This window comes from Poeciliopsis prolifica, unplaced genomic scaffold (genome assembly GCF_027474105.1).
Source record: "Poeciliopsis prolifica strain line A6 unplaced genomic scaffold, Auburn_PproV2 SCAFFOLD012, whole genome shotgun sequence".
In the NCBI taxonomy this organism is placed as follows: domain Eukaryota; kingdom Metazoa; phylum Chordata; class Actinopteri; order Cyprinodontiformes; family Poeciliidae; genus Poeciliopsis; species Poeciliopsis prolifica.
The window spans coordinates 2,351,961-2,365,447 of record NW_026562387.1 but is presented as its reverse complement, the minus strand read 5'-3'; positions in this window follow the sequence as shown (position 1 = coordinate 2,365,447).

Genomic DNA, 13,487 nt, shown 5'->3' with positions numbered 1-13,487 from the left:
CCAAGAATACAGATGCTCGAAAAATCATTTCTCGTTTAATGAAGAAATATGATTCCTGTAGCATTCTGAAGTAATGGGTTACCTTGCTGTGAAGGATGTTCCCTGGACTCCTGTTTATTAAAGTCAGCCTTTGTCTTTTATTCACTTCTACATTTGGAAACAAATACTTTGCTCCTTTTTTCCCCCTGGTTTCACGGTTACCAATTGTGAAAGCAGAAATGTCACCACATTTCAGGCATATTTTGTGAAGCAGAGATGGGTGGATCGATCCAAAATGTCGATAATAGTGACGTCAAGTCGTTATCAATATCTGATTGAACGCATATCTGGAAATGGTGTCCTAATTGCCTGATTGAGCTTGTTGTTCACTATGCAGTAAGAGTTGAAATGGAAAAACGTCCAGGTTTTATATTGTGGCATCGTCCTCACAGTACAGGACTGGGTGAAAAGCACATGGTTGCGTTGAGCTCAAGCGCCTCCGTCTCAGTCGATTCCGGTTCTTCTGAGCTCCTAAGCCAGCCTGGCTGGAAACCTGCAAGAAATGAAGAGCTCTGTTCTAAAGATGATGTAACTTTATACCTCAGTGGCAGCACTAAAGACTCTCAGAGGTCTAAAGTCTAAAAGAATTATACTTAAAGAAAAAGTCATTTTGGTTTTCAGCTGCTGCCTCAGAGCAGTCTATAGCACAGATCTAGAGGACTTAGAACTACTAAGATGATGTATCTATTTTCATATGCAAATGACTGGAAGCATCTCAACGTTTCACTGTTCAAAATGACTGAAAGAAAATCTTGCCGTTTTATTCCTGATAAACTAAATGAGGCAGCATGTTAAAAACAAATGTAATCCATTCAACCTCGCAAGTCATTATAGTTCAAAGGTCGATTTTCTTTCAGAAGAAACAAGCAACACTTTCGTTCTGGGAGAACTTTTTCTTTTTTTTTTTTATTGCCGTTCTCTTTTAGCTCTTGTTAAAAACGTTGGGCGTCTCCAGACTCAGCATTATTCAAAAATAACCTTCATGGCAGCGCCAAATGACATGATTGTTGTTTTCACATTCTGTGGTGTCACCAGTTGCCGTTTTACCCATGCGACTGCATCTTCTGAATGGTGTGACTCGCATTTCCGTGAGGGGTTAGTCCTCAACCACGTACTAAAATGTTGGTTTTAGCCAAAAAGATGGGGCTGGTAGGGAAAGTCGCAATGTATCACAGCCCTGCAGTCGCTCAGACTGTTCCTAATTGGAGCGGGTGCATCAACGTCCCACATCCACTGCCCAGAATGAATGGGAACTTCTTTTTCCAACCTCAATATCAGGGAACAGCCGTTCACCCTCCGGCACCAGCTAAATGCAAACACTTACTGTAAACAATTGTTTGAAGCTTGAGTTTTAGTAATTCAGTTAAAAACGACTTGTAGAGTTTAAGTTGACCAAATTAGCGCCACAGAGGATTGTTGTATTGATGCTGACTTTCAAGTAGTCAAATAATAAAGAGTGTGTATTCTGCGTTTTCTAGACACATATGCCATTTTTATAACACAATCAAGCAACTATGTTACCTTCTGTTGTTATAAAACTGCTGCTTATATCAAATATTACTTTAAAAAATTAAACACCTTGAAATTGAACCTCTGTCTTTTTAAGAAGCTCCTGCTCTTTCTGAAACTCCGCCTCCAGGAAGTACTCACAACATGGCTCCTGTATTAACCCTTTAACAACGTTTTTACCAGTGTATAATGAGCTCAGCAGAGGCCAAGCTCCACCAGGTGTTTGCTAATTGCTGCTGGCTAGTCTGAAGGGGAGGGCTGCTATGGGAGACTCGGAGGCTTGGAGAATTGTGTGTCTAAGGAGGCAGGGCTCGGCCCACCCAGGTTTTTGCAAAGCTGATTGGTTGCCACTGGAGATGCAATGATTCCTCAAACATACATGAAAGAACCAAAGCTGCACTCCAGGCATGACTAGAATGAAGGAACAACATTGTAACATGACGAAAAGCAACAACAAGAGTTTGCTTTACAACTTTCTGTGGAAACAGTCCAGAGCTTTAGGAAAAACTCCTGCGGTACAGAGATTCTCCCTTGTTTCCTTTGTCTCTGCTAACGTCCTGGTAAAGCTGCTCTTTGTTTTCTTCTCTGGATGAGTGTTCATCCACTCCTCCTTTATTCCACGTGCGTTTCAGCAGCAGCCAGTCTCTTCCTCCCGCTGTTCCAGGAACAGCGGTTCCAGGTATCACGGTGTTACTGCAGCAGCTCCCCGGTCCCTTTTAAAGCTGACCTCAACTCTTGACAAGGCATGTGGCACACTCCAGGAAGCACAGCGCCGTCCTGCCAGCAGTGTGCTCCAATAGGAATCCACGCTGTGACATGTTGGCAGCGATGCAGCGAGGCAGGAGAGGGACATTATTCAACAATGTGTTTTTCCACTGAATCTTGAAAAAGGGGGAAAGATCGGCGCTGGGATCAGGAGGATTATTTGAAAAATTCCTTTTTTACTGTTTGTGCAATAACTTCGTGTCATAACATCATACAGCTGAACATTAATGCCCATCTGATTGAAATGTAGTCCCACAGTTAGAGTCTGCAGTTAAACCTATGTTGTTGTTTTTTTTTTGTGTTTTTTTTTACCACTGTGGCATTATATCGTCTAATGGTGTCACCCAATACACGGTTGGGGAATTTTGGCCGTAACTCTGTCTGGTTCTGTCTGTCTGACTTTACACGTTGTGGTTGCTGCAAGCCGTGATCATGCAGGGCAAATGAAATGCAAATTGATTTTACATCCCATCTGTCTTCACAGCTGCCCTTGCAGAATAACAGCCAGAGCCAGAGCTCACCAGTGAGGGTTCAAGAAAAGCAAACCAAGTTTTCCATAAAAGCTGCCGGGGTCCCATAAATCCACATGGGAATATGTCCGTCGTCCAATTTTTCATTTTTCTGTATTTTTCATGTCTCGATTTCTGAAGATGATTGAATGGAGATTAGGTTTTCTTGTGGTGTCATAACGCAGCAGTCACTATGACATTTTTTAAAATATATTTTCAGAATATAAATTTTTCTGTGGCTTCAGCATTGTTTTAACATGATCACGTCTTCACCTGTTCTTGTTATATTCCTCTATTAAAGGGGCAGCATCATGCGTTTTTCAGTCACTTAGTATCATTTTATAGCACAATCAAGAAACTATGTTATCATCAGTTGTTATAAATAGTCATATGTCATCATGACGTAGTCACATATTTTAAAAAAATGACGGAAAAGAAATTTGAGTTTGTGATTTAACGCCTTGAAATGGGGTCTCTGTCTCTTTAAGAAACTTTTGCTCTTTCTGAAACTCCGCCTTCAGGAAGTCATCACAACACGGCTCCTCTGTTAGTGCTTCAACTTTTTTTTTTGGAGCAGAACTTTGAATTGATTGGCTCTTTCAGAAAGGTCTTGCAGGTCATTTAACTGTCAGTCCTTCACCTCCTGACTCTGTTGTTATCAGAGGAACTTTAACAACATCCAGCTGAGAGCCGAACACCTCCACCCATGTTGCTCCTTGGTTGGATGGACAGGCTTGTTTTGGAAAAGTGAGGAAGAAAAACAGTTTCCTACACCTCTGTGTTCCCCATGTCCCATCTATTCATCCACCACCTGGAGCTATTTTCTCTTTAAATACTGATCAGACCGTGTGTTTCACACATCAAGGTTAAGCAGGAACAGATGGGATGTGCTGACTTTGGTCAGGTAGAAACTATGTCCCAATTAACAGCTGAAAGATTTCCCTGCAGTAAAGAAACTTTCCACTGGATGGTGACAGAACAATCTGAAGATCTGAATGAGAAGAAGGAGAAATATTTGACTCCAATTTATCATATTTCATCTTATACCACATGGTAGAGTGACTTTACTTCCCCAGTGACCATCTGATCCTGTGTGATCTGAGCAGACACCGTTGGAGCGTGATGAGGGTGGAGAATGTTTCTCTAAGCCCGTCCATCATGAGCCTGTTGGGTCTTGTTAAAAGTCCCAGGTGTTCCTGAACTGGTACTGTTCCTCCTGACCTTCTGAAAGCTCCACCAGAAATGACAAATCCTTCCTCAGACTGAAGATTATGTGGTCAAACTAAAAGTGACCAACTGATATTAGAGGGCTGTTAAACTGCTCCACTCTTCATGTCCTCTGTCCTTTGTCTTTCTCCAAGTCTGTCCTTCCAATCACCAAGTTTACAACAGAACTGTGCAGAGTCTCCCTGGGGAACACTGAACTGATTTAACATGGGTCAGTTCTCTTGGCAGCAGCTCAGTGACTGTCAGGTTTGGTCCTCTGTTCAGGATGTTGTAGTCGTGACTTGAGGCAGTGCTGCCCTTCTCTCCTCTTAACCTGTTTTGTCGCTGATTGCAAAGACCTGAACTGCAGTGAACTCTGGTTTCATCAGGTTTTCCGTTTTCACTTCAGGCTCAGGCAAAGTAGATTCAAATTACTGAGAAATCTGGCCCCAAAGCCCGATGCTGGCATGGAGTAGCAGTCTCTGCATTTGGACTCTGATCTCTTATTGGAAAATCAGTTCTCATTTAAGTGCGGTTTGATGAGCCCACCATACTTAGGACATTTAAGTCCAGAAGAACCCTCTGACTTGATCGCTTGGAAGGAGTAAAATAGTTTTCCCAAAAGATTCCACCTGAGTGTCCTGAGTGAAAATGATACATCAGATGGGATGGTCGTACTGTGGTGTGTTGGTTGCTGAGCTGCTTCGCATAAAGTAGCTAAATCAATTTGTACACAGGTTAAAGGGGCTTTCCAACCACACAGAACCATTTTATAGCACTATCAAGTTTCCCTCAGTAATTTAAAAACCATTTACATGAAATATGACTTAAAAGAAATTTGAATTTGTAATTTAACAGCTTAAAATTGGGCCTCTGTCTTTATAAGAAACTCCTGCTTTTTCTGAAACTCCACCTTCAGGAAGTCATTCCAACATGGCTCCACTATTAACCCTTTAACATTTTGATAAACTGAGAAGTAGCTCCCATAAAGAGCTCAGCAGATGTCCAGTTCCAGCAGGTGTTTGCTGATTGCTGCTGGCTAGTCTGAAGGAGCCGAGTGGGGGAGACGCGGGACGGGATGCTCTGTGAGGAGGAAGCTCTCAAATGTGAAAAATGAAGAAGAGAAGCTTCGTCCTTGAAGGCGGGGCTAGGTCCACCCAGATGTTCTGCACAGCTGACTGGTTGCCACAGGAGATTAAAGCATTTCTCAAACTTGCATGAAAGAATCAAGGCAACACTCCAAGTGAGGGAATGGCATTACAACATGAGGTAAAGCTTAAAAATATCAATATCACATGATATGAAAAAACACAAGGCAGCAGGGAGTGAGTGACAAACGTCCTTAAATAATATTGTTTGAGTTTCAGCAGATCGACTTGTCTAACAATCTGAATTTACAATCCACCGTTACTTGGTCAGTGATTCATTCAAATGATTTGAGAGGATGTAGTAGTTAGTATTTGTTCAGTGATTTCTTTTGGTCAGCCCAGCTAAATACAGTGTGACTCACTGCACAGCCACATTTTGTGCAGCTATGGGATGAATAAAGCAGCCCAACACTAAGCCTTTCTGAGTTCCTTGTGGCCAAAAGAAGTGTGTGGGTTTTTTTTTCTTCCTAATATTTCATCATCATGGGATTACGGAAAATTCATTACAAATGCAAACATGTCCAGCATAAAACTCCCTGATCCGTCTGGTGGTCCTCCCTCTGGTTCTGGGTCTGGTATCACCGTCAGACATGACGCTGGGTCAGATCACGCTGCTTGCAGCAGCTTTAGCGACGTCAGCATTGTTTATGTTTCTACCCTCCGTATGGTTTTGTTGCTCACATTATTCACACAACCCTCTACATATCATCAGTACTAAGTTATTGCTTGGACTGAGGCTAAAGACGACCCAGGTGAGATATAGTTAGATTTTATATTGTAGTTTATGTGTACATATTCTTGCTGTAAATTGTAGTGGCCATCTGAGAATAAAAATAGCCATATTAGCACCGTGTGCATACATTTATTTATAGGCTGGTGTTTTTTATTCACATTCCGACTGAGCAGTTGAAGGTGGGCCAGTCTGTCAGGAACTTTCTCAGCTGAAGTGAAAAAAGGGTTTGGCTGAAGCAGCGCCACGAATGTGTTGGTTCAGGTACGGTTTGATGCGCTAAACATGACCGTCCTGAAGAATCAGGAAATGTACTTTCCAAAAGAAGCAGAAGTAGCAGACCGTGGCCTTGTCATGCTTTCATTAGCAGTGATAATACGCTAGCCAGAGAGAAAAAAACAACAACAAAAAAGCCAAAATCTGTGGGTCTAGAAAGGCATAAAAACGCCTGGAAAGGTTTGAGACATTACGGTGAGTTTTGTCTCGATCTGCGAATGCTGCCTCAACCGAGGATGGAGGGAGCCTGGCTGTGAGTCGGGAAACCGCTGGGATTTGCTAAGTGTTGTTTCAACTGCTGAAAGCGACACGGGCCAATAACGCAACGCGTTTGTCGGTCAACGTTCTGATGCAGGATCTTTGTGTGAGCAGACACCCGGCGGAGAGAGCGGATCTGTCTCGCATTAGCGCGGCCTGGCCTCTCCGCCGGGCTGCGAGACGCCGGGCCTGCTTTCATAAGGTGTCAGGTTCCTTCACATCACTCACTTTATCATGCTCGCTGCTATCAGGCGAGTGTTTTTGTCATCCTGACTTATAAAGTAAGAGTGAGGAAGATTGGAAAGATGTTTCTCCAGCTTCGTCACATGAACTGATGTAGAAAAGAATGAGGCAACTTTGCCGAATGGAGGTCGAAGCGCAATAAAAATGAGTAATAATAAGAATAATGGTTCAGACTGCAGTTTGCTTGTTTCGAGGCATAGGGTTTTTCAGTCAAGGGGAGGGAAACCTGGGTGAATAAAACCGGGAGTTTTTGTTTCAGAGCGATGCAGAACGAAACCCGCAGGTTTGCTGATTGGTTGCGTTTGGAGCTGAAGTGACGTCCACTCCCGTTGCATCCACTCCGTTGCATCCACTCCCGTTGCATCCACTTCGTTGCATCCACTCCGTTGCATCCACTCCCGTTGCATCCATCCTCTGACGTTCACCAGCGCCCAGCTCTGAAGCGTTTCCATTGACTTTCGGAACAGCAGAAGCCTGATTCCAGAATTGACTGCTTCGTCACCACAGGTGGAAACACTTTGCTTGGAAATGGATGTTTACATTTTTGTACCTTGTTCACATTAAGGCTCTTTGACATTCCATAACACTGAGAAAGTGACTTCAGCTTTCCTGTAGATTGTTCGCAGGTCAGAGGTGAGTCAAAACAATTTCTACTTCTCCCAAGTTGAAGACAATGCCCAGGCCTTCTCAGCTGGGGCTGTGCTACTAAGTAATGCTCCAATCAACAGTCACGCGTAAGCTGATTTTAAGGAAAGTAATTTCGTTTTTTACATAAACACAGGCCTTTGATTCAGCAACTCCGTAAATGATGGATATTTCTCAGCCTTCCTAAACTTGGGCGAAGAGAAAAGCTGTTTGGTGTGAACCTCTGGCCTCGGTAGCATGTTAGCTCAGTTGGTCGAGTTTCCTCATATTTAATGCCCTGTTGATCTAACTGAGGGTTGATTAATTTTCTTTTAACCCATTCTTTCCGAAACACAGCCCACACGGTGAGAAAAATGAGATTGGGTGGTTGGGCAGGGGAGGGGGCTAGTTACTTTCATCCGTGCCTCGGGTCCATGGGGTGAAGCCAGGCTGGCAGAGCCCCGTCCCTGCGGCCGCTCTGGCCTCATGCCCAGTGTTCACGGTTTTCTCGTTCTGTGTGGCGGACCTCGGGCCACGGCGGATTCTTCGGCAGAGTCGTCATTATCCGGTTCAGGACTCACTGGCCGCTACTGCTGCAAACTGGAAGCGAACCCTCCTCCTCCCCTTCATCCTCCTCAGGCCGCTGGCTCCTATAATAAACTAATCACTTTATGTCAACATGGGCTGGGTGTTAGTTTTCCGTATGCCTCAAAGATTTTCATGTTGCAGACACAAGCTGAACTGGTGCTTTGCTCCAGGTGAAAGATCATTTATAAACTCCTTTTCCTTATTTTTGGGGGGAGGGTGCAGAGGGGTGATTGGCATATATACAGAACAGAAACAAATTCATTATTTGTATAAATAATGTGGCCTCAGTGCAGTAATTCCTTTGCTTATTTTTCTTTGCCATTCTGATTTCAGCTTTTTGGGGTTAGATTAGTGATTTTTGTTTCCCTTTTCTTTTTTGTAAACCACCAACATAAGATGACTGGTGTCCTGTTCCCTTTGAACAAAACTCTCTTTAAACCCAGGAAAACTCCTGCTTTGGCAGCCAGATGCATGGCTGGTCCTCTGAAGAGACGGCTGGAGTCTCCAAGCTCTTTGTGAGCTTCTTACTAGGCAGGGTGCGCTTGTACAAGTTTTAATTTTACATTCAGTTTTTTTCTTGCGATTTCGGGAACTGACGGTCTGATGGGACACCCCTGTCTTTCTCCTGTTGTCCGACCGAACCGTCTGCCGTAGTCTTCCTGAGAACTTTGCGAAGACCGAGGGAGGGTTACTTTCTTTTTTCCATTTGTTGACTTTTTTGTCTGAAATGTAATCTGAATCTAGGTCCATTATGACCAACAACTGAAAACATAGCTCCCTTCCACACTGAATTTAAAGAATACAAAGGACCTCTCCCACCTTCACATGAGAGAGCAGCAAACTCCACCAAAGCCTTCTCAGAGGAAATGGAACCCAGGTCACACAAACATGGCATACTTTAGCTTCATCCAGTTTCTGTGTGTACATTATCCACTTTGCTGGAGGATTTGCTTTCAATCAGATTATGCGGAATAACAAAGGCGTGACAAGTGTTTTGTAACCGCATACGCTGTGAGAGTCACACAGTGGAGTTCAAGTACAGGTACTTCTGTGGGTTTAATGATCTGAGTTATGACTGCATTGGATCTCTGGATGGCCTGTCAAACTCTAACCGTTGTGAGGGTTAGTGTGCTGCAGGGTTCAGACATGTCCCAGGGTCAGCACCTCTGAATCCAATGGCTTTCTCATTCCATCATTCAGTCAAGTTGTGCAAACTCCTACTAATGGCCTAATTATTTGATTTAGGTTTGATCTAAAAGTTGCAGGACTCTGACCCCTGAATACTGACTTTGTGCAGACAGGCAGATGGATGCAGTACAAATAAAAGATAAAAGTTTGAATGGAAACAAAAGGATTTCCCAGTCAGAGGTTCACTGTTCTTTTTTTTTTTTCTTTAAGCCCATTTATCCTATTGGCATCGGCTTCTAACAGTCTGACTATCTGATAGGAATCAGATGAAGCCCAAACAGATTCAAACTTTTTAAGGCTACGTTCGGAAACTTTTAACCAGCTGATAAAGAGCTGGAGTGTTTCAGTTCAGTTTTCAGTAAATTAGTTTCTCAATTCACTTTTATGTCTCCTGTTGTATTTTTTTAAGCCTGACTCTAGTTTAAAGCAAATGGAAATAAAAAAAAAAGGGAAAAAAATTGCATATTTGAAAAAACATGCAATGTAGAGTAAGCAGAGGCTGGCTGAGGTTTGTGCAGCACCCAGTCAGCTGGTACACAGCGAGACTGATGAATGGAGTCATCAGCTGGAGCTGGAGCAGCAAGTAATGACACAGACTGAAATAGTTTTCTGATGGTACCACGCACTATAATGAACCAAAAGCAATGACAAAAACATGCAAAAAGAAATAACAAAGATAAACTAAATACCAAAAATTTAGAACAAATCGCTGCAGCGGTTGTTATTCTTAAGTTCACTTAATTACATTACAAGAAACGAGCAACAAACTGACTTTCCCCAAGTATGAGTTTTGAATGTTTAGAGGTTTTTAACACTTATTCTAACGTGACCTATAATGAACAGAAGGTTCCCACAAAGTAGAATTTGTTAGGAAAATGGTGTGTGTGTGGCATTTTATTTGATACATTGCAAGGACGCACATACACACACGCACACACACACACACACAGACAGGCGAATGGATACATCTTATTTCCTACCAGAAATAAATTTTTAAGCTATGTGATAATTCGAAGTCTTAAAGCTGCAGTAGCCTATATAATTTTTATAAAACGTGTTTTCTTTATTGGTTGAAACTGTCACTATCTCTCTTCCTCTTGCTCTCTGCTATTCTGCTTCTAGCATAAAATGTTCAGGGCAGTTAGCATGGCCACTAATGTCGACAGATAATCGGGTTTCCTGTAATAGTGAGCCGTTTCTCCACCATCAGCACATACAGCAACGTGTAGATGAGAGATTGATTGACAGCGCCAAGACCCTCCTCCTGGCTCTGATTGGTTGTTTTTGCATTTCGTCAGATTGCGATGCTAGCTCAGGGAGGAGGACGTTGATCTTTTCACAGTTCATCTCTCATAAACTGACTCAACTCAAACACGTAAAAAAAAAAAAAAACGTCTTTAGATGAAAATTATGTACTGCAGCTTTTATGTGAAATGAATCATTTCAGAGTTAACGAGTGAAATGATTAACATGGACAGTAGCCGACTGTGCTTTCACACAAATTAGCTTAGATGTTACTGAATCGGTTTCAGCTTTTATCCACAAAGCAAGAAATCAAGTATTCCTTGTGCATCCAGTCCTGAATCTCACAAAAGCAATTTTTGATGCTTTATTAATTACAGGCATAATTGATTTAAACAGCATGCAGCACACACAGAGTGAGTGTGTGTTGCATGGAGCAGAAACCCTCCTGATTGGGTAAATCCACCGCAGTCGCACACTTTGACTTTCCTTTGGGCGGGGTTTGATCTGCTGCGCTAAATGAAATCATGACCTGACTTCATCAAGCCGTAAACCTTCTGCCCCCCCTACCCCCCCCCCCCCCTTCCCCCCTCCCCCCTCTCCCCGGTGATGGGAATGTGAAACCTGGACAGCTTTACGTTCCAGTTTGAACATGTATACATATTTATCTGATGAGCGGGAGGAAAAAGAAAATAAAAAGAACCGGGACTAACATCTGGAAGAGTGAGCTCCTGCGTTGGCAGCCGGTGCCCAAGTCGATTTCAGATTTATGGTCAAATTATGGATTTGGCTCCGGCTGGAATCAGTGACTGATGTGAGGCCTCGGTTCTGTTGGCCTTGAAAGCTGGCTGCCACAGCTCTGCCACGCCGCCTGCCAGCCCCCGCTGCAGCTCCACGCCGCTTTCCAGTCTCTGCTTTCATTACTCTCTGTGTTTGGGTTTCGCTCTGGGCGTCGACTGTGTGCGCATTCGTGAGTTAAATACTGACTGCCCCGTGATGGCATCATTATGAAACATTTCTCAGGCTACTCATAAAAAGAAAGAAAGAAAAAAAAATGTAATTAGAGTGATTTAAATATTTTTTTTTAGCCTTCTCTGATTTACACACAACACTGGCAGATTGTGATTAAATCCTAAGCGGAAAGTGTTAACGTGAGAAGAACGTCCAGTCTCTCCTCGGGCCTCGCTCCGAGCTAAAACAACATTCCTCCTGCAGTCTCTTACATCTGCCTGCATGGACGCGGTCTCACTCGACTGGAGCGAGGAATTTATTTAGCTTTTCTGTGATGAAATATTACTCAGACGCCGGGCCCCTGCGCTCCTCCAGCTCTTATTTGTGATCCCCCTGGCTGTCGTTATGTTATGAGTTTTTGGGGCTTCTGTTTTACTGTGCAGTCTGCTGCTGCTGCTGCTGCTGCTGCTGGAAATGATCTGTGACCTCACAGGACTGTGAGCAATATTTTATCATCTGGATTAGTTCTGTGTAAAGAAATCACCTTTGGTCCCTAAACTTACATACATTTAACGTTGAGCTTAAGAGTAGTTGTTTTTTTTTATTTATTTAACCCGGCTTTCACAGTTGAGGTTCAAGGCTCTAAAAATCGAAACGGGGAAGCCATCTTGCAGCGTGAAAGCGAAAAAAAGAATAAAAAATAAAGGTTTTGTAACCTTTCCTTTCCGGTAACACTTTATTTGAAGACTGACATGACACAGTCTGAACATAACACCTGTTATGAACATGAAGGAGTCATTCGGTAAATAATGACACTTTAATGCAAAGTTTGCACTTGAAACTAAACTTTTGATAAAACTTTTACATTAAAGTGTCATTATTTACCGAATGACTCCTTCATGTTCATAACAGGTGTTGTGTTTTTGACTGTGTCACGTCAGTCTTATACACACCCCTTCAAATAAAGTGTTACCACATTTCCAGACTGATTGTTTCTGATCTGATCTTGAATTTCTATAGAGCTTTCGGCCTACTTCACGTCGTCAGACAGGTGCTTTTTAATTTTTATTGCAGACATCTGGTTGTAACGTGAGCTCTGTGTTGCCGATGGAGCTGAACTCAGCGGTGATTAGTTCTGTCTGTGGAGCCATGACTCCATTATGACTTGTATGGCTTCGCTGGATTTCAAAGAGTCAGGTACAACTTTTATCTCTTCAGATATAAAAAGCTCATTTATACACATTTGTTTTTGTTTTTTTACTAAGGTTATCTTTGGTTATATTTAGAGTATTTATAAAAAGAAAACCCAGGTACAGATTTCTCTATTTAGTTCTGGGCTGTGGATGCGGGAGGAGGATGAACTGCTCTTACCTCAGTGAGGCAGTGTGTCTGGGTAAATTGCAGGCTGTGCCAGATGCTTGGTTCTCAAACCGTCCGGTCCGATGGGGTAAAAGCAACGTTTTAGTGCCTGGGTGACGGCTAACCTCCTCATGAAACGGGGCGGCCACACCGGCTTCAGAGGATGAAGTTTTCTGCTCAAAGCGGCTGCTGGTGACACCACAGAATGTGAAAACAACAATCATGGCATTCGCTGCTGGCATGATGGTTATTTTTAAACAGCGCTGCAGCAGAAACACTGCCAACACCCAGAACTCATTCATGGGAGTGAAAAACAAAGCATTAATTAATGAAGTCCAATTGCCAAACCATTGCATGTTTATGGAGTAATAATAATAACATTAAAACAGATCTTCTTAAAACACCAAATGCTGAAGTTCTCTGCTAAAGATGATATTTGGACATCATCTTTCAAACTCTCAGACAAAAGTCGGTTCTGATCCCAAACGACTGGTTCAGGTTCCCCTGTAGACATTAAATTCTCGCTCAAGATCATGTTCCCAGAACTTCTTCAATATTTCCAAACACTCGATGAAGACGTTCCAAGAAAAATGACAGCATGCGTCTGAGAAAAGCATTTCACATTAGTGCAGGAAACCTGAAGCACCGTGACGGAAACAGCAGGAGCCGCCCCAAAAAGTTGCTTCATTTCTGTCAAGTGTCGCTTTGAGTTGCTTTTTCAATCATCTGGCAATGATGCAATAAATAATGATGATAATAATAAAGAAAAGGAACAGCTCAAGCATGACTGACTTTTTGAAATATAGCAGCAGATTTTTAAATGGAACCTGAAAGCCGAATGTGTAATCAGCT